We start from the raw sequence: 26,804 nt of genomic DNA, 5'->3' as shown, positions 1-26,804 counted from the left end.
TGTGAGTTTAAAATGACATGCTTTTCTTCCAGAGGCTTAAGAGGCTTGGACCCCCCTGGGTTACTCACAGAGTTAGGCTTTTTTGGAATTGTAAAAATTCCTTAGGCCTTTTCTCTGAAGCAGTACATCCCATGAAGCCTGAGATCCAAGGGCATGCCGCCCTTCCTCAGAGATACGGGCCAGAGGGTTGACATATGTTAACAGCATATTGTCAGAGGTCTATAGGTGCTCTGCCCTGAAGGAAGGTCACAGTCGTTATTTCATACTGAGTAAACTGAGTGAATGCTTGAAGATATTCTTCTATTAACTCTGTTCCCCTATAGCTGCTTTCGTCTTTGTGCCCTGCTCGGAAAACTAGTCACTGTTTAGAGGAAGGGATTTACTACACTAGTGGTTACATTGATATGATAAATATTTCCTTTCAAGTTAAAATTCAGCTAATAGATAATGGATGAGGTGTGTACATGACTGGAAGAGTATAAAACTTAAACTTGGAATAAAGAACTTTGCTATATGCCATCCCACGGTGTATAGTCTGTTTCTTGACTTAATAATTACAGGAGCGAGTTTACACCTACAGCAAAGCTGCTGCTCGTTCGCGTCTCGGGTCGCGCAACAGTGCCCTGACTGTGAAGACTTCTGAACAAAACAGTAAAGTTATTCCAAAATGTTTTAACTAAAATGCCATAATTTACTTTAAGATTGAGAATGATATGTACCTATGAGCCAGCTCATTTTGCCATATATCCAGTTATCTTTTGGAAAAAATAATACATGCTTCTATTTTTCCACGAAAGGCATGAAAAAATAATTAATTTTCCATATACATGTTTAATATATGTTAGATATGTTTAACATAACTTCAGAAATCATGTAAAAGTCCCATAGACTGCACTCTTTCAAGAGTACAAATTAATTTCAACATAAAAAATTGTATACATGGCTCAGCGCCCGTGGCTCAAGCGGCTAAGGCACCAGCCACATACACCCGAGTTGGTGGGTTCTAATCCAGCCCAGGCCCGCCAAACAACAATGATGGCTGCAACCAAAAAAATAGCCAGGCGTTGTGGCGGGCGCCTGTAGTCCCAGCTACTTGGGAGGCAGAGGCAGGAGAATCCCTTGAGCCCAGGAGTTGGAGGTTGCTGTGAGCGCTCTCTACCCAGGGCAACAGCTTGAGGCTCTGTCTCAAAAAAAAAAAAAATTGTATACAAATACATCTAAAAGCTACAATATCTTGCACAAGAATAGGATACTTATTTAATTTGTATATGAACTATGAAAATAGTATTCATAGTCTGTGCCATAATTTGTAGAGCTGTTAAGGTATTTTTAAGGCATTTTCAATATCAGTTTTATTATAGTAAAATCTCCTATATTCAAATCGATCCTATTAATAACAAGTATTTTCATTGCTCAGATGGCTGAAGTCCTTAATTAACTATTACGAGATTAATTGTGGGAAACTGATATACATCTGTTTATTATAACAGAATTAATATACCCAGTCTTTGGAGTTTTTAGTCACTTATTTAGAAGACTGAAATTATTTATCTTATAAACAGTGTTAATTTTAATTTATATTTATCATTGCACTATAAATGTCCTTATTTGAAAAAAATCACAGACCATTCACAAATTTTTATTTTATTTTATTTTCATTTTTTGTAGCTATTGACAGATTGATTTTATTTTATTTTTTTATTTTATTTTATTTTTTTGGTTGCAGTTGTCATTTTTTTTCTTTTTTTTTTTATTGTTAAATCATAGCTGTGTACATTAGTGCAATCGCCTGTACCCATTCTAAGATGCACCATAGATGTGGCCCCACCCATTACCCTCCCTCCACCAAAACCTCCCCCATCCCTTCCCCTTCCTTGGCCCTTTCCCCATAGTCTTGTGCTATAGTTGGGTTATAGCCTTCATGTGAAAGCTATAATTTAGCTTCATAGTAGGGCTGAGTACATTGGATACTTTTTCTTCCATTCCTGAGATACTTTGCTAAGAAGAATATGTTCCAGCTCCATCCATGTAAACATGAAAGAGGTAAAGTCTCCATCTTTCTTTAAGGCTTCATAGTATTCCATGATATAGATGTACCATAATTTGCTAGTATACTCTACTCTTAACATATTTGACATGTACCCTTGCAATATGCACAGTAGGTGAGGTCCCACCGATTCCCCTCCCTCCACCCGTCCACTCCCCCTCTCCTCCCCTTGCTCTCCTCTTCTCTCCTTCTTTCTGGGCTATAATTGTGTTTTATCTTTCGTATGAAAGTGTGGGTGATTATACATTGACTTCATAATGGTTTTGAATACACTGGGTATTTTTTTTTCATTCTTGAGATACTTTACTAAGAAAAATATGATACAGCTCCATCCATGTAAACATAAAAGAGGTTTTCTTAGCTTAAATTTCTAGCTAGAGAGAGCTGAGAAAATGACTTCACATTGCTACCCAGTGAATAAAGTTGTAAATAATTTCTAAATAAGATATCATAAAGGAGTTTTTTTTTTTTTTTGTAGAGACAGAGTCCCACTTTATGGCCCTCGGCAGAGTGTCGTGGCCTCACACAGCTCACAGCAACCTCCAACTCCTGGGCTCAAGCGATTCTCTTGCCTCAGCCTCCCAAGTAGCTGGGACCACAGGCGCCCGCCATAACGCCCGGCTATTCTTTGGTTGCAGCTTGGCTGGGGCCGGGCTTGAACCCACCACCCTTGGTATATGGGGCCGGCGCCTTACTGACTGAGCCAGAGGCACTGCCCCATAAAGGAGTTTTATTAAATATATGTATAATAAAATCTGAAAATACCATATCTTTTCCAAGAAAAGGGTTGTACATAAGTTTCCTTTATAATGTATTCTATTTTTCTAATACCAAACATTTATACTATTTTTCTAGTATCTTGCAGTAAACATCTACCACCCCCAAATGTGCATGCCTTTGACTTCTGTAAGTTCCAGGTCTCTGCACACGGAGCTCCCCAGGGGGCATGCACTCCACAGACCTCCACTTCTGGCTGCAGACATTCCTGGAGTAACAACTCGCCCATTGACAGAAGCACTGTTTATTCTCATCTAGTGCTCAAGACTCTACCCTGGTTTCATTCTGGTGCTTATGGTGGGGGACCTGCTCACATATGTCAGAGTAGTTTTAGTTTCTTTTTACTATGGGTATTTGATGGGTTATTTTCCCACCAAGTTTTCGTTAAGTACAATAATTCTGTTTATCAGGTATCACTTCTACATTAAACTTATTGAACATCCCACAATTAAAGTTTTTTGTTCATCATTTAAGATTGGGAGCTAGAAACTCTTCTGATATGATTATCATAAATGTGTCTCTACAAATGATACTTCTATCTACTTATGATCCTGAGATATATGATAAAAATTCATTGTATACCTTTAAAAAGATGTCCTCAATACTGAAAATGGCTTTCAGAATTGCTCATGTGTAAAGATAAAAGTCTTTTGTAATTTACTGTAGTTCTCATTTCCCAATAAAATCTGTATATACAGATACACGGACATCAATTCACTCAGATAATAAATTTTATGGAATCAGATGAATAACATGCTCTCACAGATGCTCATTTGCATACAGATTAGAAAGGATGGGTCAGCGGCATCTGTGGCTCAAGGAGTAGGGCGCCAGTCCCATATGCCAGAGGTGGCAGGTTCAAACCTAGCCCCGGCCAAAAAAAAAAGAAAGGATGGATCATTTTACATTAATTTTAAGAATTAAATTTGATATTGCATAAAATATTTTTAGCACAAGACCAGGCACATTTTAGTCAATAAGTATTAATAATTTTTGTGTGATTTCAAGATACATACAATTATTTCAACAAAAAAATTAATAATGGCTTAGCTTCTAATTTAAACAAAGGATTTAAAATTATATATTATGAAGGGAAACATTGTCACGTCTTTCTTAGATCTAGCATATTAACCTGTTCACACTTTAAGTAGGATTCATTCAGAGTATGTCAATCACTGTTTAGCACTTCAAAATAACAACTAATACTTATTTAGTGGTCTTAGTATGCCATACATGCTATTGTATGTGCTTTGCATAACACCTAATCTTCCCAACACTGTGACAACAGTATCACCATGTTGTAGGTAAGGAGACCGTGAAGCACAAACAAGATGAAATAACTCCATCAAGAGATTTTCAAGAAGTAAGGCTGTTTTGCACCCAAATGACCTGTTCGCTGTTCGTTTGCCATGTTGTGCTGCCTCTCTTTAAAATAACACTGATAGGCTCAGCATCTGTAGCTCAGTGGCTAGGGCGCCAGCCACATACACTGGAGCTGGCAGGTTCAAACCTGGCCTGGGCCAGCTAAACAAGATAAATACAAAAAAAAAAAAAAAAAAAAAACTAGCCAGGCGTTGTGGCAGGCGCCTGCAGTCCCAGCTACTTTGGAAGACTGAGGCAAGAGAATCGCTCAAACCCAAGAATTAGAGGTTGCTATGAGCTGTGACCACAGCACTCTACTCAGGGCAACATAATGAGACTCTGCCTTAAAAAAATAATAATTATCATACATTAATAATAGAGAGATATTTTGAAACTTGCCAATTTTTTTATTACATTTCCGTTATTGTCATTCTCGCCTGGGCCTGACCCTTTGTAGAGGTCCTGCTCTGCCTCTTCTCCAGCTGTGCCTCTGACCTCAATGACAGCATCATGGCAGCCACGGAGAGCTCCCCGTGCAGACCCTGCTCCAGCTCATACTTGGAGCTCGGGAATTCCTGGTAAAATGATCCAAGGCCAGTCTCCAGGGCCTGTGTAGGCCTCTTTCCTGGGCCCATCTCTGTGGGTGGGGTGGGGGTGTTTACCTGGAGTCGAGGGGGAGCCAGTGTCCACCTGTGTGCAAAGCCCTTTGTAGGGTTATAGACAATGTGGGTAGGCTGCAGGTTAGGGGCAGGGGCCTTCAGCCAGCCTCTCCCAAAGTCTGGCTAAACTACAGGGAGTTTTATACCAAACTACAGGGAGTCTAAAAACGACAACTCACAACTAGCTTTTTAGGATTTATAAAGGGACTTATCAAAGTTAGAGAATAAAAGTGTGACAGTTTATAAATTTTAAATATTTACACAGTATGTGGACCACTATTATATGTCTTACTGTTCCTGAACCCACAATTATTAGGAGGCCTTGCTTTCATGCATGTAATTATCTTTTATGCACAACATCCCTTAATGGAATTTGATTGTTACTTCATGTTCTTTATCTACCAAATCTAAAAAAAAAAAAAAAAAAAGACTTTTTTCTCTCTGCAGTTTATTTATTTATTTTTGAGATAGAATATCATTCTGTCACCATGGGTAGAGTCCCCTGGCATTATCAAAGCTCATAGCAACCTTAAACTCTTGGGCTCAGGTGATCCTCTTGTCTCAGTCTCCCAAGTAGCTAGAACTACAAATCCCACCATTACACCATGCTAGTTTTTTCTATTTTTAGTAGAGATGAGGTGTTTAACTCCTGAGCTCAAGCAATCCACCCACCTTGACCTCCCAGAGTGCTAGGATTATAGGCATGAGCCACTGCACCCAACCAGTGCAGGTTACTAATTAATGTTTTAACACAGAGTATAGCATATAATAGTAATTTAGTCCATTTTTTTTACTGACTAACTGGTAGACATCATTCAAAGGTGTTAACATAATTCTCTCACATTGTCTCCTTTAAAAATCAGAACATCTACAGCTCAAATGGCCCTATGAAAAAGTATATTACAAAGGACAGGGCACTCCAGGTGGGACTTTCAATCACTACTAGGCAGAAATTCTAGATCCTGAGATCTTTAGTTAATGCTGTCTGATATCTTAAATTCTAATATATTTTCTGTTTTTTATGTTTACCTGGATGGCGCTGGAACATACTCTTCTTAGTAAAGTATCTCAAAAATGAAATGAAAGTATCCAATGTACTCAACACCCCTATGAAATCAATACATAAGCACCTACAGATTCATACAAATGGTAAAGCATAACTATAGTCCAGAAAGCAGAAGTGAAGAGAGAGAAATGTGGGCAGGCAGCAGGAGGTGGGTATTTTGGGGGACCTCACCTGATGTGTGTGATGCAATGGTACATTTCGAAACAACTAAGAAAAGAGTCTAATCGTGATGGATGTGTTAATCAGTTTAATGTAACCATTTCACATTGTATATCAAATCAGTACACCGAACCCCATAAATGCATCCATGTACACAGTTGTGATTTAATAAAAAATAAATTAAAAAAATAAAAATAAATAAACTGAGACTGTCTTAATTTCATTATGGGCTAGAGTGATGTCAGCAAAAAAACATAAAGGTGAATAGTGCTTCATAGTAGGAAATTATGAGTATTCAGGCAAAAGCCATAAAAAATTTAGTTGTCTTTTTTTTTTTTTTTTTAGGTTAAAAGCACTAAAGATTAAAATGCTAACACTGTTTAGCTACTTTGCCAAATAATAATCTCTCCATAGCCTAGTTTCATTAACATCAAATAGCCATTTCTTAGGGCATTATACTTTTGTACTGTTCTTTAGCTAGACAACTAATGATCATATAACAACTAATACTTGTGTAATTTATAATTTTCTAATATAAAAAAATGAAATTTAGAAGTTAATTTACGTAGCATTTTATTTTAATCCTCTAAGTTTCAGCAACATCTAAGAAATGGGCTTTGCAAATGTTATTTAAAAAATTCACTTTCCCCTCCAACTCATTTCTAAAATTTATTTTCCATTCTTTCATAAGGATAGGAAGATCTTTCGTGGAATTAATTCAGGGTCCAATGAGATACCACTATCAAAGAATAGGAGGTGAATGGTCAATACAGTTCTGAGCCTGACAACAAAAAGAGCCAAGCTGTTGAGTAATTCAAATTAAAATTCACATGTGTAAAAAGGTATTGTAGTCCCTAAGAGTAAAAGCAGCATGTTAGAGAGATCAATGAAGACACTAATTCTTCAGTTACTGGACCTGTATACTAAACACTGTATCTGTGTTTATTCATTTATTCATCCATTCAAAAAGTATTTATCAAGTTCCCACAAGATGCCAAACTATTGAGTGCCCACAATATACTAGGCATTGTGCTACTCGCTAACTACATAAAACAAAATATGATTCTTACAGAGTTTAAAGAGGGGAGGTAAGCCATAGAAGGGAATCATTATCAAGTATGTGTTTAAATAATAATATAGTTGATGCATAAGATGTAAGGGAGTAATTTTTTGAAGAGAAAAAATAATGAGAGACAAAAATTTGATGGCAACGCTACTCTAGAACTGATATTCTAGACCTGAAAGACAGGCAGAAAATATTCAGAACATGAAAGAGGAAGGTACATTTCAGGTCAAGGAAAGAGGTGTGAAGTCACCGAGGTGGGGAACACGTTAGCACACGTGCTGGAGGTTTCTTATATCGCTTCTATGAAATCATCATGCACCATTTAGGCCAGTCCCATAGCTAGATTAGGGTTTACGAGTCAGATGAAATATTTAAATAATTATTCTTGATTCAGTATCATCAAAATTAAATTAGGGGTTGGTATTCATATAATGGCTACCATTTGCATATTCATCATAACTATGCCTGAGATATTTCCATCTGTGCTGAAACTAAAAGATTGGGGAATGATCGTTTTGATATTATGCTGTTTACTATTGCAGCAAATTGAGTCACGTTACATTCATGGATATCTAAAACTATACTTCATGAGGACAATTATATGATAGGACTCAAGCAATCATGCATTCTGCAATAAGCGTTTGATGAGTGCCTACCTGCTTTTAGGAATAAAGAGACCCATGAAACTGTCTTCAGTGAACACAGAGGGGGCGAGATAAGGTTTACAAACAGGTATGTTTGAAGGAGCAGAGAAGGGTGAGCGTGGTATCTTGAGTAGAAGCAAGACTGTCTGCAAGCTTATTTTTCTTAGTCTGTACCAGCTTACATGTGCGATAGGCCTAAAACAAAGGCTACAAAAATGGAGACACTGAGGCTATTACAGAGATGGCAAAAATCAGAGGGGGCAGAGGTCCTAGAGAAGAGAAGGAATGACTGAACAAAGCTGATGTGGAAACAAAACATTTTAAACAGGCAAATTTCATAGGCAAATTCTGAAGTAATTAGAAAGTGCTTAAGGTTGCCTCTTGATAGTAAATGCCTACTCCATGAAATATAAATAGGTATACTGAAAATTCAAGGTTAGGACAGGCTCAGTTTTGCTGTCATTGAAGGAATGAGAAATAAGGATTTAGATTTGAGAAGAGAAGTTCAAAGTTAAAATAAAGTTACATTTAAGTTAAATTTTCTTTATAGAGTTGATTTAGCTCCTCCTAGACTAGTGATGATAAGGATAACTGGTGATAATTGGAAGCAGATTAAGTACATTTTGCAGGATTTTAAAAATTTTGTAGAGAGCCCTAAAATTTTTACTAAAGAAATGTTAATGCTGGATATTTAAGGTGTATGACAGTTATTTCTCCTTTTTCCATAAAAGAAAGTTGATAGCATACACAAATATGTAATTTAGACTCTCCATATATGCATCAATAAAACGTTTAACTATTGGATACTGTGAGTGCTATTGCATGCATAAAACATTCAGAGTAAACTTGATAAACTAATATTTAAAAATGGTTCGATGTCATTCAGATGTCAGCTTTCCTTCCACTCAGTAAACAGCAAGTATAGCTAAGCTGAACTGTTTTCATTTTATTTTTGTTTTTCCACAGACTTAATATTTCTTTGATTTTTCATTTGTTTTTATCTTTGAATTTTTATATCCTCATGTTTTTGAAATTTAAACTATGTGAAAAGAAATGAAATTTACTAGTAACTATAAAGCTTAGAATAATATGCACCAAATATTATCAAATATCAATATTATGGGAATTAATCAAGCTAGTGCAATATTTATCTGAGATCTACTAAAGTATATTTACGGTGTATAATTATTTTTATAATGAATTCCGCTATGGGAGTTTTTTTTTTAACATAGACATGTGTTTGTTAGGTTTCCACTTTTTGCCTTCACAAAATTAAAAAGGCTTAACATTTAATAACAATGACAATGTTTAAGATAAGGACTAGAAACGAAAACCTCGTAAAAAAGGTTTTTTATATGATTAATACTTTAAACTACACATTAAGTCTTTGAGAGTTTTACAATATTCAGATTAAGATATCACACACATGAATACAGTAACAAAATGGTTTGTTTCTAGTTAATTATCTTTCAAAGTTTGCATGCATTTGTATGACACTTTTTCATGTTTTTCCATTTTCTCTGGAACTTTCACCTCTCACTGACACTTTGGCAAAATAGCCCAACCAGTCCAATCTCCTACCCCATCCATCTGTTACTGAGAAAATAATTGGCTAGGTAATTGGTCACATTAGATTGGCATAAGCCTTCTGAAACTATGAAAGCAATGGAGGTTAAATCTGTCTACATCCTCCAATGATCCGCTAGCTAAACTTACGAGTAAATAAATACAGAAAACTTGAGATTTTTCTTGATACTTTCAGATGGTACGCATTTTTTAAAATATGTAAATTATTTTCAATGAAAATTTTAAAATTCCAAATAAAATTCTTTTTTTTTTTTTTAATAGCACTCAAAGTACTTTTATTGTTGGGGATTCATTGAGGGTACAATAAGCCAGGTTACACTGATTGCCATTGTTAGGCAAAGTCCCTCTTGCAATCATATCTTGCCCCCATAAAGTGTGCCACACACCAAGGCCCACCCCCCTCCCTCCGTCCCTCTAAAACTGACGATTCTTTTAGCCCATCTATTTCTTAATACAAGCAAATGCAACAAGCAGGTTCTTTGGCTTTGTTTTTAGATTTTATTTATTTTTTTTTTCCTATTTTGGAATTCAGTGCTCAGGAGCAAGTATACATACTCTTTTCCCTTATTAAGTTATTGCTCACCATCCTATGAAGTCATACAGATGGAAGGTAATTCCAATTGTATGTCACTGGAATGAATGTGACTCTGGTTAGCTTCTCTGTGTTTGACACTTGCAAATTCTGTCTTCCTCTGATCTCAGAAGTCTTGGTCTTCCATTTCAGTTTTCCTATCAATATTTTCTTTTGTGGTAAAGTGAACAGAATGAACAGCAGCTTGACTTTTCTGCGTGTGTCTAGTGATTAAAAACATAAGAACGCGGATCCTTTATGCAATTCAGTAGCACCGTATTTCCTATTAATGACACAGATCTCTTCTTCAGAAGGAATTGGTTCCAAGAAGCAGAGGAGGCATGGAAGCAGTAGTAACGTACTCCCATGCTTAAATATAGTCAAGGATCTGAAAAGCTTGGAAATGCCTTTTGGCTTTTAAAATCAATTCCTCTTGAGGATTTTCCTTCCTTTTTTTGCTCCTCCTAAAACACACTTGTTCCTTTTTTTTTCTTGCCACTGTTTTCATACGAATATCAGAAACTGAGTTGATGGACTCTATTTTTAATACAACTATCAAAATTTTCATTTTTGTGAATATTAATCTGAAAAGAATCAGAAAATGTCTTTTGAATTGTCAACTAATTATTACTCTTCTTGTGCTGTTTAGCTAGTCGCCAATGTGTTAATTTGGGATGGAATTGTATGATAACAAGAACTAACAATTAGGATTACGATATATTTTAGTTATGGATGGAACATTTTTACTTATGAACACTTCTTGTAATTTTTTTCAGGGATGAAGTCAAAATACAGTACATCGTTCATTATAGAATTTTCATATCCTTCTTGTTTTTCTGTGTTAAGAAGTTTTAACTTGGTAGACCTGCTAGAAATTTATAAATGTGTAAAAATAAAAACGTTTTAGCAGAGCTAAAATGAGTGTTGGTCCACTGACCATGTTTTGTAACAAGCAATATTAACATGTTTTCTACCAAGCAATGCAGATAGAGCAAAATCCATTAAGTCAACATAATTTAAGTATCAAAAGATTTTTAAAAGAAAAAGTTTCATTACAATTTTTTAAGAATATGAAAGTTTTAGATCTTCATTCAAATTTTAAAAAAGCAACTTGGAAAAATGATTAGTTACTGGAATTTCTTCTTTAGTAGGTTTCGGGACTCGAAGAACAAATCCATGTGCCACAGTGGTAAGACAGGATTTATTTTACAGAAAAGAATATAGAAAAAGCTCTCTGCCTAGGTCCTTTGCCCAGGGGTGTGTATATATATTAGCCTAATGAATGAATGGATATAGTCCCTTTGGCTGGGGGCAAAAGGTCAGAATGTTCAGTGCAAGAAATTTCCCAGGCCTAGAAAACTTACATGAAATTGATCAGGCCTGGGAATTGGGGGTTCCCTGCTCAGCTGCAGGTGTATGCGCAGGGGAGACAGAGGCCTGGCGGAGACATTACCCCTCTCCCTGAGCTGGCAACCCAGAGCTCTCTCCTCTGCAGTTGCCTGCCCCCTACACCCCCCCCACTGGAGCCTCCTACAGCCCCTCCACCCACCCTCCAACCTGCTGGCTCCTCTGCAGGCCGCAGCGGGAAGAGACACAGAAGGCCTGGCAGGTCCTCCTCTCAGCTGGGCAGGCTGGGCGCCACCCGCCCTGTATGTTTTATTGATGTTACCAGGTCATGGACTTGAAAGGAATCTGTTCCCACTTGCCTGAACACTGTCTGTTATACTACACAAAAGCTAATTGGTTCATATGTAGTATTTTTCAATGTTGACATAGTTAGATCATTATATATTATTTAAATAATTATGTACTGGGACAAATAAATAAATCTGCAGTGTTTATGTCATGCAAGATAGTTTATAAAAAGTATCAAAACACATTCTTACCCTTAAAGCAGCTTGCAATCTAATAGGAAAAGTAACTTTTATTTTTATTTTTTTTTTTATTCAATCATAGCTGTGTACATTAATGCGATCATGGGGTGGCTCAATCTAAAATATACATATTATTGTAATTGCTGAGGCGCTTAGAAAGAGTTCCTAAACCTTCAGCGGTTCTCAACCTGTGGGTCGCCACCCCTTTGTAACAATGAAAATACATCGCGGCATTAGAAAGGTTGAGAACCACTGTAACCTAAAGGATAGTTATGGAACTTTTTAAAAGAACTCTTCAAAATCTGAAATGTGTTCTTCAAACAGAAAGACCTATTAATGCTTTTCGACTCTCAGCAAAGAAATGGCATGACAAGTGTGACTCTTCAGAAGATTATTTCATCAGTATTGACATACTGGAGAACAGAGAGAGAACACCAGTCTGGAGGAAGATTTTTCCAGTGAAAAATGCCATGAATCGGTGTAGGGTGAATGAGATTTGGAGGGCTAGTTCAGACATGAGAAGGCAGACTCATGTAGACTGATTTTTTTCTTTGATTGAAGACCTTTTATTCTATCCAAGTAGAATTAACTTCTCTCCATTGCATCTCCACGTTTTTTTACAGTGAAAGAGGGGAGAAAATACCATTTATATAATTACGTCTAGATTTTCACAGATATGCATTTTATTTTTTAGAAAATCTGGCAATGTCTCCAAGTGTTTTTAATTGACTTCTTGATGCTATTTGTTTCTTTCTTTCTGTTAATAAATAAAAGAGATAAGAAACAACAACTCAATAGAGTAGAATTAGGGGATGGGCAGAAACAGTAGGTCAAAGAAAATAAATGTTACAAATTTATAAAAAGATATTCAAAATATTACAAATAAGATACTTTTTTCAACTATTCTGATGGTTATGGAACAAAGTTTGATAATACGCTGCGTTGGTGACTGTCAAGAGACACACGTTCTGATAATACACTGTTGGTGGGAGAGTTAATTAGTAACATCCCTATGCAGGGTAATTCAGCAATAAAACCAAAATTTTAAACGCACAGTCTCACTGACTTAGTAATTTTAATTCTAGATCTACTCATGCTTTTGTAAGAATGCATGCATGTGAATTTTTAATTCATATTTATTTGTGTTTTTATATGACAAATACAGTAATAAATAATTTCACCTGAGAAACTATTAATATGTAAATCAAGAATGATCTGCTGTATAAAACATTAATAATTTTTTTGTTATGTGCACAGCCAAAATTATATCAAGAAAAAAAGACACATTATCCACCTATTGATAACAGCTACCTCTGAAAGGTGAAACTGGAAGACTGTTTCAGGACGGAAATTCAGCTTTCATTATATTCTTTGGCGGTGGCAGCAATCCTAAAATATGCTTCATTTATCTATTTCTATTATACACGTTCAAGTGTACAACATGATGTTTTGATACATATGGTGAAGTGGTTACCATGATAAAGCAAATTTGCACATTTATTCTCTCATATAGTTACTTTTCTTAATCCACTGTCTTGGAAAATTCCCAGAGTACAATCCAATATTAACTGCCCTCACGTCGTGCCTTAGGTCTCTAGACCTATTCATCTCACTTAACTGTAACCTCTATTTCCTCACTCCCCCCCCCCACACACACACACACATTTGGTAACCACACTGTTCTATTTCTATGAACTTGATTTTATTTTTAAGATTCCACATATAAATGAGATCATGGAGTATTTTTCCTTCTGTGTTTGGCTTATTTCTTTCAATATTATGTCCTCTGGGAACATCCATATTGTTGCAAATGCAAGATCTCCTTTTTAAGGCTAAATAATATATTTTAAAAAGCATACAACTCAAAAGCAAAAAAATGAAACAAAACATACGCAGAAAACAAAATACCTGATTTTAAAAGGTACAAAGGAGCTGAGTAGACATTTATCCAAAGAAGATGTAAAAATGTTCAACAGTTATGTAACAAGGTAGTTAACATCGCTAACCATCGGGAAAATAGGAATCAAACATGCAAGGAGATTCACTTCACACCTTTTAATATGGCTTATTTCAAAGAGAAAAAAGATAGCAAGTGTTGTCAGAAAGTAGAGAAAAGGGAGCCCTGTGCCCTGTTGGTGAGAATGTAGGTTGGTGAGATCAGTATGAAGGTTTCTAAAGAAATTAAAAACAGAAATATTGTATGACCCTGAAATCCCTCTTTGGATACATACCCAAAAGAAATGAAATAAATCACCCCACCCCCTTTTATTTATTTATTTATTTATTTATTTTTGCAGTTTTTTTTTTGGCTGGGGCTGGGTTTGAATACACCACCTCTAGCATATGGGGCCAGTGCCCTATCCAGTTGAGCCACAGGCACCACCCACCCCACTCCCTTTTAAAAGATAACCTAAATCCCTATGCCCATTGCAACTTGTTCACAACAGCAGGATATGGAAATGACCAAAGTTTTGGCAGATGAATGGATAAAGATATTCTGACACAGTATTCCGTCTTTATCACTGGTTTTACTTCCCATGGTTTCAGTTACCCAGGTAACCATGGTCTGATAATATTAAATATAAAATTACAGAAATGAAGTTTTCATAAGTTTTAAATTGGTGCTGTTCTGAGTAGCATAATGAAACCTCCCAGTGTCTTTCTCTGTCCCACTAGGATGTGAATCATCCCTTCTCCCAGTCTCTACAGCCTGTATACACTACGTGCCCCTTAGTCACTTGGTGGCCAGCTTGGTTAGCAGACTGAAAACCACTGTATTTTATATATAGGGTTCAGAACCAACTGCAGTTTTAGGTAACCAAGATCAGACGTGTAAAGAAAAACTATCAGGTAGTCTTCAGGCTAACAACACACAAATGGAGAAGATAATTTATATTCTAACAGAAAGTAGCTGAAGATCATATTGTAAGTGATTGTTATATAACAATGGATTCTTTATAAATGGAAATTTAGAAGAAAAATTATAATTATTATGTTTTATTACTGGAAAATAATTCTACTACAAAACAATTTATTTTATACACCAGTCCTTAAAATGGTATCTGTATTATGTTTACTTAGGAAATAAAGCCTAATAAGAAGAAATACCCATTTTTCTCTTTTCCTCATGGGAAAAATTTCAGTCCTCTGGTGTGTTTAAAATGAAAAGATAAAAAAAAAAAACTAATAATAGAGTTATTCCTTCAGATAAAAAAGTAGTTTATCTGACATAGACAACTTAGGCATTAGTTAAAGGCAAACACTGGCCAACTAGAGATGTATACTTAGAAAATGTACTTAATTAACCAGATGAACACATCAGGGAAGTTCTTAATTCTCTTAATTCTTAAACACGTAATAAAGTTCTGTTCTGTAGAGTCAACTAATCATGTAAAATGAAAGCACTAGGTCATTTCTTTCTTTTAAATGAACATTTATCCAAGCAAATATGTGGGCATTTTATTGTCATTTTATTACGTAATTTGAAAACATAAACCATGTATTTCTATATTAAAATTATTACTTCATAAGACAAATGTATGGAGAAAAATAAAGACATCTTTGTTTCAAGTGAAACATCAATTTCAGCATTTTTTAAAACAGTCCATCACATGAATATGTATTTAATTAACTTCTCACTAAATAATGTAAAGTTCCTTTCTGTTAGCTCCCTCTCCTGTCAGCTTAGTGGTTTTCTTCACCGTTCTGGCCCCCCAATCAAGATCTCCAGATTCAGTAAGTCTTTTCACACATTTTTGAAAGACAACATTTTTATGTGAGATTTGTTTCTTCCATTTCTTTCTAATATGCTTTATCTTCTTCAATAGTGGAATAATCAGTTAGTATTTCAGGAACCACTTGATTGGTTGTACAGATATATATATATTAGGTATATATAGATATATTATTATTAGATATATATACAGATATATTTATTAGGTAACTCATATTATATACTATGCATGTCATATGATATCATATGAGTTACCTACTAAATCCTAACATTGGTTTACTTTTTAATAATTCATTTCCAAAGGAGTCAAGCCAAAAAACTAATATAGTAATATGTCTAAATGTCTTTTTTAGAAAATATATCTTAAAGTGTTTACAAGCTGACATTAAATCATTCCATTTATTTCTCTAAACTCCAATGACAATTTAAAAATATATATATTTTTTGAGACAGAGTCTCACTATGTCACCCTTTGTAGAGTGCTGTGGCGTGACAGCTCACAGCAACCTCAAACTTGGGCTTAAGATTCTCTTGCCTCAGCCTCCCAAGTAGCTGGGACTACAGGTGCCCGCCACAACACCTGGCTATTTTTTGGTTGCAGTTGTTTAGCTGACCTAGGCTGGGTTTTAACCCGCCACCCTTGGTGTATGTGGCTGTCACCGTAAACACTGTGCTACGAGCACCAAGCCACCCAATTTAAAATGTTTTCGTTGCAATTTTTTTCAATGAATTAGCATTACACACCATATGCAGAATAAGCTATTTTTTCATAAGACTACTTTAGAAAAGTAGAAAAATTGATAACAAACCTGAAAAAAGAAAATAAACAGGGGAAATAACTTCAAATTAATGTATTCTATACTCATTTACTATTACAAGGGCTTACAAAATAAGATGGGAAATATCTTTATTTCTAAAATAGAATCTTTGCTATAAATAATTTTGTAAAGGAAAAGTAAAAATGTACTTTTTCAGGTGAAGCAAAGCAAAGTATCAATAAAATAAAAATAGCCAAAAAGAGTTAATCACTTCCGATATCAGCAAGGAAAATTAAGGCCATGAAAGAAAAGCATTTCACAATCAGCAAATATACATGAATTTTCAGTATTGTGCAAAGAAAACAAGTATTTTCATATTTGGAAACCTAGAATCATGTACCTATGGCTCTAGTTTTGTATATTTATACAAAATTCGAATGATTTTTCTGCCTTTAAAAACCTAAAGATAAAAAGAGGTTTTATAAGCTTATATACCTAAATGTGAAAAGGAAGTAATTCTGATTCCTATATCCACAGAGTCTCATTTCCTTCTTGCAAAAAATCTTCAAAAACTGAGATAGTATGGTAGTTAATATCATTCTTTTATACAGAAAGAAATGAAAACTGAGAACAATTATTGCGTTACTCAGAGAAATACTTGGGGAAGCACTTGAGTGAGGACTGAACCTGAATCTACCAAGTCCATGTTTTTCGGGTGACTTCCCATATGTACGTTCTCTTGTTTTCTCTGTTTGGAGTTCATCTTATACTCATCTGACAACCCCTAATTTTACTACTTCAAATTTTCCTCTTCATCAAAACTTCATAACTCACACAGTCATAAGATAGAATAACAGTAGATCAAAGCCAAGAGAAAGTCCTTTAAATGAAATGCTAATAAACTGAGAGAAATAAGAAAAATAATGTAGTTAAGTCAGGAAGGGGCAAAAACGGAGTGAACCTTAAATATTACCCAATCTTGAGATAAAAATCTTGTTTCTTGGGATACTCTAAATCAGGGGTCCTCAAACTAGGGCCCGCGGGCCACATGAGGCAGTATGATTGTATTTGTTCCCATTTTGTTTTCTTACTTCAAAAAAAGGTATGTGCAGTGTGCATAGGAATTTTTTCATAGTTGTTTTTTTTTTTTTAAACTGTAGTCCGGCCCTCCAATAGTCTGAGGGACAGTGAATTGGTCCCCCGTTTAAAAAGTTTGAGGATGCCTGCTCTAAATGTTTTCATTAGGTGTGCATGTATTTGTGGGTTTTTTTTTCTTTTTTTTTTGTTTTGGTTTTTTGGTTTGAGACAAGGTTTCTCTGTGTCACCCAGGCTTAAGTGCAATGATGTCATCCTAGCTTACTACAACTGCAAACTCTGAGGCTCAAACAATCCTCGTCTCGGCTTCCCCAGTACCTAGCACCACAGGAACTTGCCATCACACCCAGCTTTTTTTTTTTTTTTTTTAATTTTATTTCTATTCCTTCAAGATCTTCAGAATGTATAGCCAATGTCTCTATAATTAAATTTATGAGAATATTTTCTTTTTAATCTAGATACTTACTGAAAAATTTTTCATCTCTCCATTGTTAGAGATCAAAACTCTCACTTTCCTTTGGATCTCCAATAGCAAATGATACTATACACACTAGGGTTGAAAGAAATACCTATTCAGAAAAGTACTTGAATAAAAAATCAATAGACAGCATAATCTCTAATTGCTCCCGTTTAATACACATCCGTCTCTTCCATGATTAAAAAAGCACTATGTCATACACACACACCACAGTATTTTCATAGATGAATACATAATTTAAGCTCAGAATTAGATTTGAATGAAAATAAAAATTTCCTCCCCAACTTATTCATTTGATGTTTTGAGCACTGCCTTTTTTTATCATTAATAAGTATAGGTTTTTTCTTTTTACATTTTCACAACTTAAATTACAGTCATTTATCCCCATTTTTTTACATAAAGAAAGGTGAAGTCACATGTAAAATTATACAACTAACATGTTAAAGGGACTGAACAGAACTCTAAAATTTAAACACCAGTTGCTGAGGTCCATACTGTTCCCCATGTCAGACATGTTCTTATAATTATTAAAATAATGTTTTCTGCTACCATTATTAGGACTTTTATCTGGAAGAGGCCTGGAAAACTTCATTATCTTCGCAATTAATCCACCTTCATAAAATAAAATTTACCAGCACCACTAGTGTGTCATACTTAACAGCTAACAGAAATCAGGTTTATTGGTAACAACGTATTTTTCTCAGCATCTCAGCTTCATCCACTTCATCTCAGATTCAGCTGTATCATCAGAGACTAGATGTCTCCGAGTTATTACAGTTAGGACCATAAGAAGATGCACAAAATCACGGTATACATGTGACATGGTCAGGTAAATCTTAGAACTAAATTACTTCAAAATAACTTAGACACTGAGGGTTAAATGCAGCAATTAGAGAACAGTCCAGGCTGGAATGACTCGGTATGAGCAAAGTCACAGCAGTCTCCCAAAGGAGAAATGCCGAAAGGTTGTGTCTGGGCCATGTATATACCTCCACCACTGCACGTCTCCCCTGGAATTACATTACCCTAAGCGTCCATTTCCCTCACCAGGACATGAACTACTTATATTCCCTTTATATTATTTCTTGGGACTACAACTGCCCACAGTAGACTGTTTGAGTGAGTGAACTAATGTAGAAATTGCTTTAAATGTGAACAGAATCACTTTTCATTAATTTTACACCTTGAAGCACACACTAACAAGACCCCAGTGAACAAGGACAAACGTGATTTCTCATGATATAGTTTTAAAAAAGGTGGAATAAAATTAACGTAGTCATACATTTTTAAACACAGTTAACAGGATACATTTTTTAAAGATGAATTAGGGATCATTTAACTTACCTCTCAAGTTAACCTCTCTTTCCTGCTATGACCGCTGTTATGTGAAAACACTAAGGTGAGTTTTAGAAAAGTAAAGAAAGAATTCAAAAAATGTTAAGGACTCTTGGTTCATTGGACTTGGAGAATATATTTACATTTTGTTCCTGAGTTGTAGCTATTCTTGGGGTAAAAAAAAAGACCTCAGAGAAAACATAAATCTGTTTAGCCACAGTCTTTTACCTCATCTATAGGGCACCTGTCCTGTCACCTTTCAGTAATTACTATTTAAAGAAAAAGAGAGTCTTAAAATTTAAATCCATCCCATACACACACACTCTTATAATTTGACAAAGCTTCCAGGGAAGGAATCTGTAAAAAGTGTGTTGTATCTGAACACCCAGGAATATTTAGTCTTCCTTCCACTGAACTACACTGTGGTGATTTTATTTTTTTAATCATGGTCAGTTCTACTGAAGAATTTCTAGTGTACATATTCATTCTAAATAATTTATATCGCATTATTAAAATTAACCACAGATAATAATCTTTGGTTCAGAAACAATGAGAATAAATATTATTGCAGACACAAATTGTATTCCATTAACTTCTTTTAACACATATAACAGTAAAACCAGAAGTTGTAGGCAAGTTGGTATTTTCATTTTAAAATACAGAAGAAAAGGACGTATTTGTAGGGAAATACACTCTGGTTTGTTATCAAATGCTTTAAAATCATTATTACCCTAAGAACACCCATGATTTAAACTTTTACCCCACATTTACCAAACACAGAAATACTTTCTCACCCACATTTCTTGCTGAGTTTCCATGTCATTTAGTGCCCCCATTACCAGGGAGAAAAAAAAAAAATGTTAATCTGGAAAAAACTAAAAACTATTAACAAAGGAAATGGATGTTTATATTACACATATATTGTGAAGAAAAATCACTCACAGCCCTTTTCCTATGAAATTGCAATACTCCGAAAAGTTACCAAGTTTCCTAATTCAAACTGTCAAAAAACTTTAATTATTTGATTTAGCTGTGAGTGCACACCAAGTTCATCTTCAAAAAGTTTACATCTAGCAGTTAAATGTTTCAGCTCTTACCTAAAATAATGGGGTTATACTAGTTTCCTCTGAGTTAATATAATTAAATTATAATTTTTTTGATCTTCAAAGACAGTGTTTTATTACAGATAAACTATGGCAACAAGGAAATTACATATGCTCATGTTTTTTTTTTTTTTTGGCCAGGGCTGGGTTTGAACCCACCACCTCTGCATGTGGGGCTAGCGCCCTGCTCCTTGAGCCACAGGCACAGCCCACCATGCTTATGTTTTAATCTTAACTTGGAGAGACACAAAAGTAATCAGGATTTTCACAGTAAAAGAAGTCTAAACTATAACAAAACTCTGACCTTGAGTTTAAGAAAATTAGGTTCGGAGCACATGTTTTCCATTACTTCCCATGTTGAAAAGGTCAGTTCACTTTTTTACATATTAGTTTATTAGTCTTTGTAGATAATATATGAATAATATATAAGCAGATGAAAACAGGAGCTCCGAATAGCTCCTTCCAACATTAAATGGTATTATTTTGTCACTGTCTCTTGTGTCTCCACATCAATAACTCATGAGATTTGTGCTAATTTTTAATGAAATGGTTATTTTAGCAACAGGAAAGCTTATTTACTAGTTTACCCAGTGCCATTAGAAACACTGCATTAAATAATAATAACAAGAGAGTACTAAACTGAATTATAAAACAGAGGTTTAATGGACTCATGAGTGTTATAATTTTTGAAGTCTTTATCTCAAAATACTCAGATCAGAAAAATAGTAAAAAATTATTTTCTTAAATTTTGTGATATGGGAGACAATATTACATTAGTCTGTATCTTTTAGAAAAAATACGAAGAGGAGAGTTTTAAAATAAAATAAGGCAAAATATGAACCTATGGACTAAATTTGAGACCTGTCACAACATTTTCAGAAACATTTTGGGGCACTTAAACCTGTGCAGGTGCCCAGGAAAAAAAAAAAAAAAACATATTGCATTCAATGATCCTCAAATTGCCAATTAAATAAAAATTTCTTTTTAGAATACAAGAAGTCCTTTAAAAATTCCTATTGTCACTCACTTATACCTCCCAATAATATTAATTTTAATCACTAGGGATTTCTGCCTAATTCTGTAATTTTAGAGGCTGAAGAACAATAGCATCTCAGCAAATACTTCATAATTTAAAGTAAATTCTTGGATAAAACTGAAATTAAAGAACCTAGATAAATGAGAATAATTTATTTTAATTAAATATTTATTAAAATAATTGTCCAAAACTCTGGTGCTTTTATATATAGCTTAATTTCAGAAAAATAATTTAGTTAATATGTTTCAATATTAATTGAAATATTGAAGAAATTAACAATGGAACATTATATACTTAGAGGCATATTCATCACAATATAAACATCCCATTTATCTACTAGTTACCTTATAAACATAAATTCCTGCAACTAGTGAAGCATTTGTGAAAATACATTAAGATTTCCAATTGTGGCTCTAGATGCATTATTTCTGTCATTACCCTATTATAATATCTCTCAGTTGCATTTTTAGCCTCATGATGAATGTTTCTGCCCATGTTACAACTATCAAAAGGTAAAGAATTTCAATTCATTTTTATGACCTTTATAACCAGCAACATTTCTCTTCCTAAACTCATATGCTACACGTATTATTAGATAAGAATGGAAGATACGATGTTTTCCTTCTGAATATTTAACAGCTATAAGAATGACATGGAGTACCCCTCTACTCCACTCATAAAATGGTATGTGTGTGTATATATATATATACATACCATATATATATATATATATATATATATACCATTTTCTAGTCAATGGTCATGCAAGAGAGTTTTTGATCACTCAAACGAATGAAATACACCTTGCCCAAAATAATACTGCTTAAAATTTGAATAATTCTCAGATAAGTCACTTTCACTCATACATAGGTCCACATTTCCTAGTAAAGACACTAACTGTAACAATGTGATTGATGGAAAACTCATGGAAATGCACTTGCCCTTTATTTTGTATCAAGATCTCATTTTTTTTCATCTGTGCACATTCAGTACATGACATAATTTGGAACCATGACTAGCATAAGAGGAAACATGGGAGTCCTATCAGGTCTTTTAAGAGAAGTCCATTTGTGAAAAACATTAACAAAAAGTTATAGCTAGACAACAAGTTATTTAGGACACTATAAATTTTTAAGGAACCACTGAGAAAAGAAAAGAAAAAAAAATCCATTTTTATTAATGAAACGTTTTCAGAACTGTTTAAAAATGGCAGTGATGACAAGGAATTCTAGCTTAAGAAACACACATAGGAAGAGAACATGGTTATAATTGCTAAAGATTCTCACAAATGACAAATCTCACAATATTTCCTACTAGATTTAAAATGGTAGATTCAATGTTGCTTTCTTAAAAATTTCCATAAAACCGACAAGAATTCTGACATATTTTCCAGGATTCTTTTACAGCCTGTTTGGAAAGCTCCATTTCCCTGCACTCAACAACAAGGAGCTTCCATTTGACAGGGGCTTTTAACTCTTCCTAGCTGGTATTTGAGGAGGCTAGAATGTAGCCTCCTTTATATAACACATAAAATACTCTGGAATATGAACTTAAAGACCTGTGTTATATATATGGAGGTTGATAGGCATGGAAATTTTCTACAGTTAGCTTGTATACAAAAACATATATAACATATAAAACATAACTGAAGTTTTAGACTATGTAACTAATCTGTATTAAATGCATGAGATTTAACTTATTACTATGAAATAACTTGGATGAAAAAATTTACTTGTAAAACGCTTTCTATTCATATAAGTATATATGTATAGCCATTTAAATATTCTTCTAATATCTACTGTATTGAAATACTACACTTTTTATTCACTTTAAATAAAATAACTAAAAACTGTTTAAGTTGGAAACTATAAACTCATAATATTCCATTTCTCAGAGCTCTTTTAAAATACCAAATTTGAATATCCAAAATCATACAACAGGAGAACGTTAAGTGGGCAGGAATATGGAACATAGTTCACAATACTTTTTAATACTAAATCTTAAGTGTTAAGAGTTTTATATACTCCATTACTTTTTTAAATGTACCAGCCTCTAATGTAGAGTTATTGATCACAAAGGCTCAGAAAATAGACCTCTGCAGGGATTCTACTGCTTTGAGCTTCCGACCAGCCTCTTTCCTGCTATAAAGTGTTAAGAAGTCCATGGAACATATTAGCCCAACCTTATAACGCTATTCCAAACAAAATCTCGTCAGAAACACATAGCTCTGTTATTTTATCTTTTCATCTTCAGAAAGAAGAAAAAGATGAATAAAACCAAGCTCTTTCAGTAAGAATTTCAAGATAACCAAACTATATAAATAAATGCATGGACTTATTTGAAGCAGAACTAAATTTCCAACCTCTTAGTAAAACTTTGTAAAAATATATTCAAAAGGAAAATTCAAAGACTGTAGGTAATAAAAATATGTGTGGCAAGATGTGCTCAGCAGATCACAATATTTTAAATATCTCACCCTCACGAAATCCTACAGTAGTTGCTGAGGGATGTTGAAGACACTAAACTTTGCTGTAACTTTGTTTCAGCCAAACAAACTTATGTATAGTTAAGTCATCTTTACACAAGTATAGACATCTAGACACATCTCTATCTTTTTCATTTTAATCTTTACAAAAATATACCTTTGTTTTATTTGGAAGTAAGACAAACTCCAGTATGTGCTAGCCAGCTACTTTGTTCATCCACAGGGCCCTCTGCCCTTTACTGACACCCTCTGGTCCTTACTGCTAAGTCAGCTTTCACGTTCAACCACACTCATTCCTTTCTTCAAGGAGGGAAAGGTTTGCTAAACTGCGAAATAAGACACCTAAAGAAATATATAATAATCGAACCAGGTACATTCCTAACAGACAGTTTTACTTCATTAGACATATAAGATTGAGGCGTTAATTTTGGGTGATTCTTCTTAAATAAGCATATCCTATGCACATATTTATGATTTGATTTCAGTTCATCTCCATAACTTAATAAAGATTTCAGACCACCTTACAGCTGAAGTGTTGCACCTCGGGCAACATTTAGGTATTTCAGCCATTCATGTAAAAATTCCACAACTATGGCTTTTTGGATACATGTCAAAAGCACCCTGATGTGTGTGTCTCACAACTTACAGGTTTAGTTGCCTTTGTAATCAGAAAGAAATTAAAATTAATAGATTTTCTTCTCCTTTCTTAGTTTTCTGAAGTTTTAAATAGGAACAATTTAAAGGCTACACCAATCCCTATACAAAAACATTGGCCCTTGAAATAAATGTTTCGAGGACTTTCTATTTTAGCTATGCTTTAGTACTAACCCCTCCACTCCAGCTAGGTTACTCCTCAAATTTTATTTCTTAGATAGCATTTCCTTTTTTAACTTCTAACTCTAACTTTTAGGCTTTTTTTCTCTCCACTCGACTTAGTTGATCTTTGTATGCAATATCTTTTATTTTTAATCAGCTCTTTTATATGACAGAGTCTTACATCTTCAGATTACTTTTTCCATTTGATCCAGAGCAAACATATGTTTGTCAAGTTTAATTCAACATGCTGACCCACACATAATTATAATAATTTGAACATAAACAGGAGAATATGCAAAGTATGTGGGAATTGCTCAAAATTGTCTTCAGGCACTTTGAAAAAAAGGAATGACCTAATGATTACTAATGTTTTATATTTAGAATCACAATATTAATCATGCTGAACTTCTTTAAGCTCCCTGTAATAGTCATTAATATTTCTGTGGTTCTGTTGCAATTCAATAGTCATCAATTATATCTCCATAAATGTTTAAGACTTTGTCCTTTTTTTTAATGCTGGTATCCTAATGAACATCTACTTATTTCATCTTTATTTGCCCAGTTAAAATTGAAGACCAGGGTAGAAGTATGAAACGATTTTCTCTTTTAAATTAAGAAACAGATGAATATGAATTAAGCAACAGCTACAGGTAAAGCATTGCACAAACAACAGTTTTAAAAGTTTTTTACTTCTGAACCTGCATTTAAATTACCACGTGATGTTGTATTTTTTATACTAGAAAGGTTATAAAATTTAAAAATAAAAATAATTCTAATTTAATGGATTCCTGTTCTTTCCAAAATATATTTAGGTAAAACCACTTCTCAATGTTCAGGTCTGCAGACTAATTCTCTCATTGTACATCATGTTTATGTAAGTGCAAATTAATGCTGTCTCCCACTTATCCCGATAAAAAACTCAGCAAGGATGTCTGACATAGTCTTATATTTTTTTAAATCTATCACAACTGTATACAACATCGAGAAAAAAAAAAAAAAAGCTCAGCATAATCCAGGATATTGTTTTTCTCAGGCTCTTGAACTTCGTAGAACTCCACTTACAGAGCCTCCCTACTGAATTTTAACAAGTTATTGCACTGCTAGACGCTCAGATACTCAAATCACTTCCGTCCTCAAACCACACTGCTCAATCACAAGACAGACACTCAGTACCTAAGGAAAATATCCTATTTTCTGAACGTTTAGTTTCTTTTGTGGACACACTCTTACTCTATCCTGGCATTTTTCACCTTGCGTTTTATCTGCAGGAATCATTGGCTCTTATTTTGGATAGTAGTATGAATACACAAATAGGTATTCGCTTCAACTTTACCCCAACGGAGAAAAACAGCATTTAAAACCAAAAACAACAACAAAACCTCGTTTTACAGATTTTTTTGTTTGTTTTTGTTTTTTTTTTTACATTCTGGCAACATGGCAAGAAAGGATGGCTTTGCAGAAGAACCCAGTGTGTCAGAGACGCAGAGTGTTTGGAGACGAAGCGCAGCCGCCCAATGGGCAGGCATGGGAAGGAGTGTCAGCTGCTTACCCGCCCGGTGCCGGACCCCGCGTCCCTCCTCGGTGGCTCTCAGTCCCCGGCTCGCATCCTCCTGCCCGTGGGCGCAGTTCAGGCAGAGCGGATCCCTGGTCCTTCGCAGCCTGTGGCAGAAGAGAACTGCGGAGTTCTTAATCATTCAGAGGGAATCCTCCGGCTCGCCCTGCCTCTTCCAGGAGCGGGGACGCAGGTCACACATCCCTGCAGCCTCGCGCTTTAATGGCACTTTGGCTGCCGCCTGCGCGCAGTCGGGCGCGCCCGCGCCGGACTTGGTTATATCGGGAGCAGGTGCGGCGCCTCCCCGGCTGGCGTGTTTGGGGCTCGCGTGTCTCCGCCAATGCGCCCGCGCGCCCCGCGCCCCGCGCTCTGACTGGCTGGGGCTCCGCGCGCCCGGCCCGCCCCGCCCGCCCCGCCGCCGCCCGCGCCCCGCGCCCCGCGCCTCGGCCGAGCAGCCCCATTGACCACGGCCCCGGCTGCGCGGACTGCGAGGCTCCTGCAGGGAATGAGACGCTTCTCGGTTGGGCTCACCGGCCACCCGGCCTTGCCCCCCTGAGTGCAGCGGGCTCGGCCCCCTGGCCCTGCCTTTCTGCTCCGCACC

General features: G+C 35.3%; 1 protein-coding gene across 1 annotated transcript in view; it reads right to left on the bottom strand.

Moving 5' to 3' along the window:
• CNTN5 (contactin 5) overlaps positions 1–26,430 on the bottom strand; it is a 1,447,249-nt gene extending 1,420,819 nt beyond the window's left edge. Inside the window, exon 1 of the mRNA XM_053561942.1 lies at positions 26,201–26,430. The gene's annotated coding sequence lies outside the window, so the exon portion shown is untranslated. The remainder of the gene's footprint in view (positions 1–26,200) is intronic.
• Positions 26,431–26,804: the final 374 nt, after the last annotated feature.

This window comes from Nycticebus coucang, chromosome 14, assembly GCF_027406575.1.
Source record: "Nycticebus coucang isolate mNycCou1 chromosome 14, mNycCou1.pri, whole genome shotgun sequence".
NCBI lineage: Eukaryota > Metazoa > Chordata > Mammalia > Primates > Lorisidae > Nycticebus > Nycticebus coucang.
The sequence above is the reverse complement of the archived record's forward strand: the minus strand, read 5'-3'. Positions and strand labels throughout refer to the sequence as shown.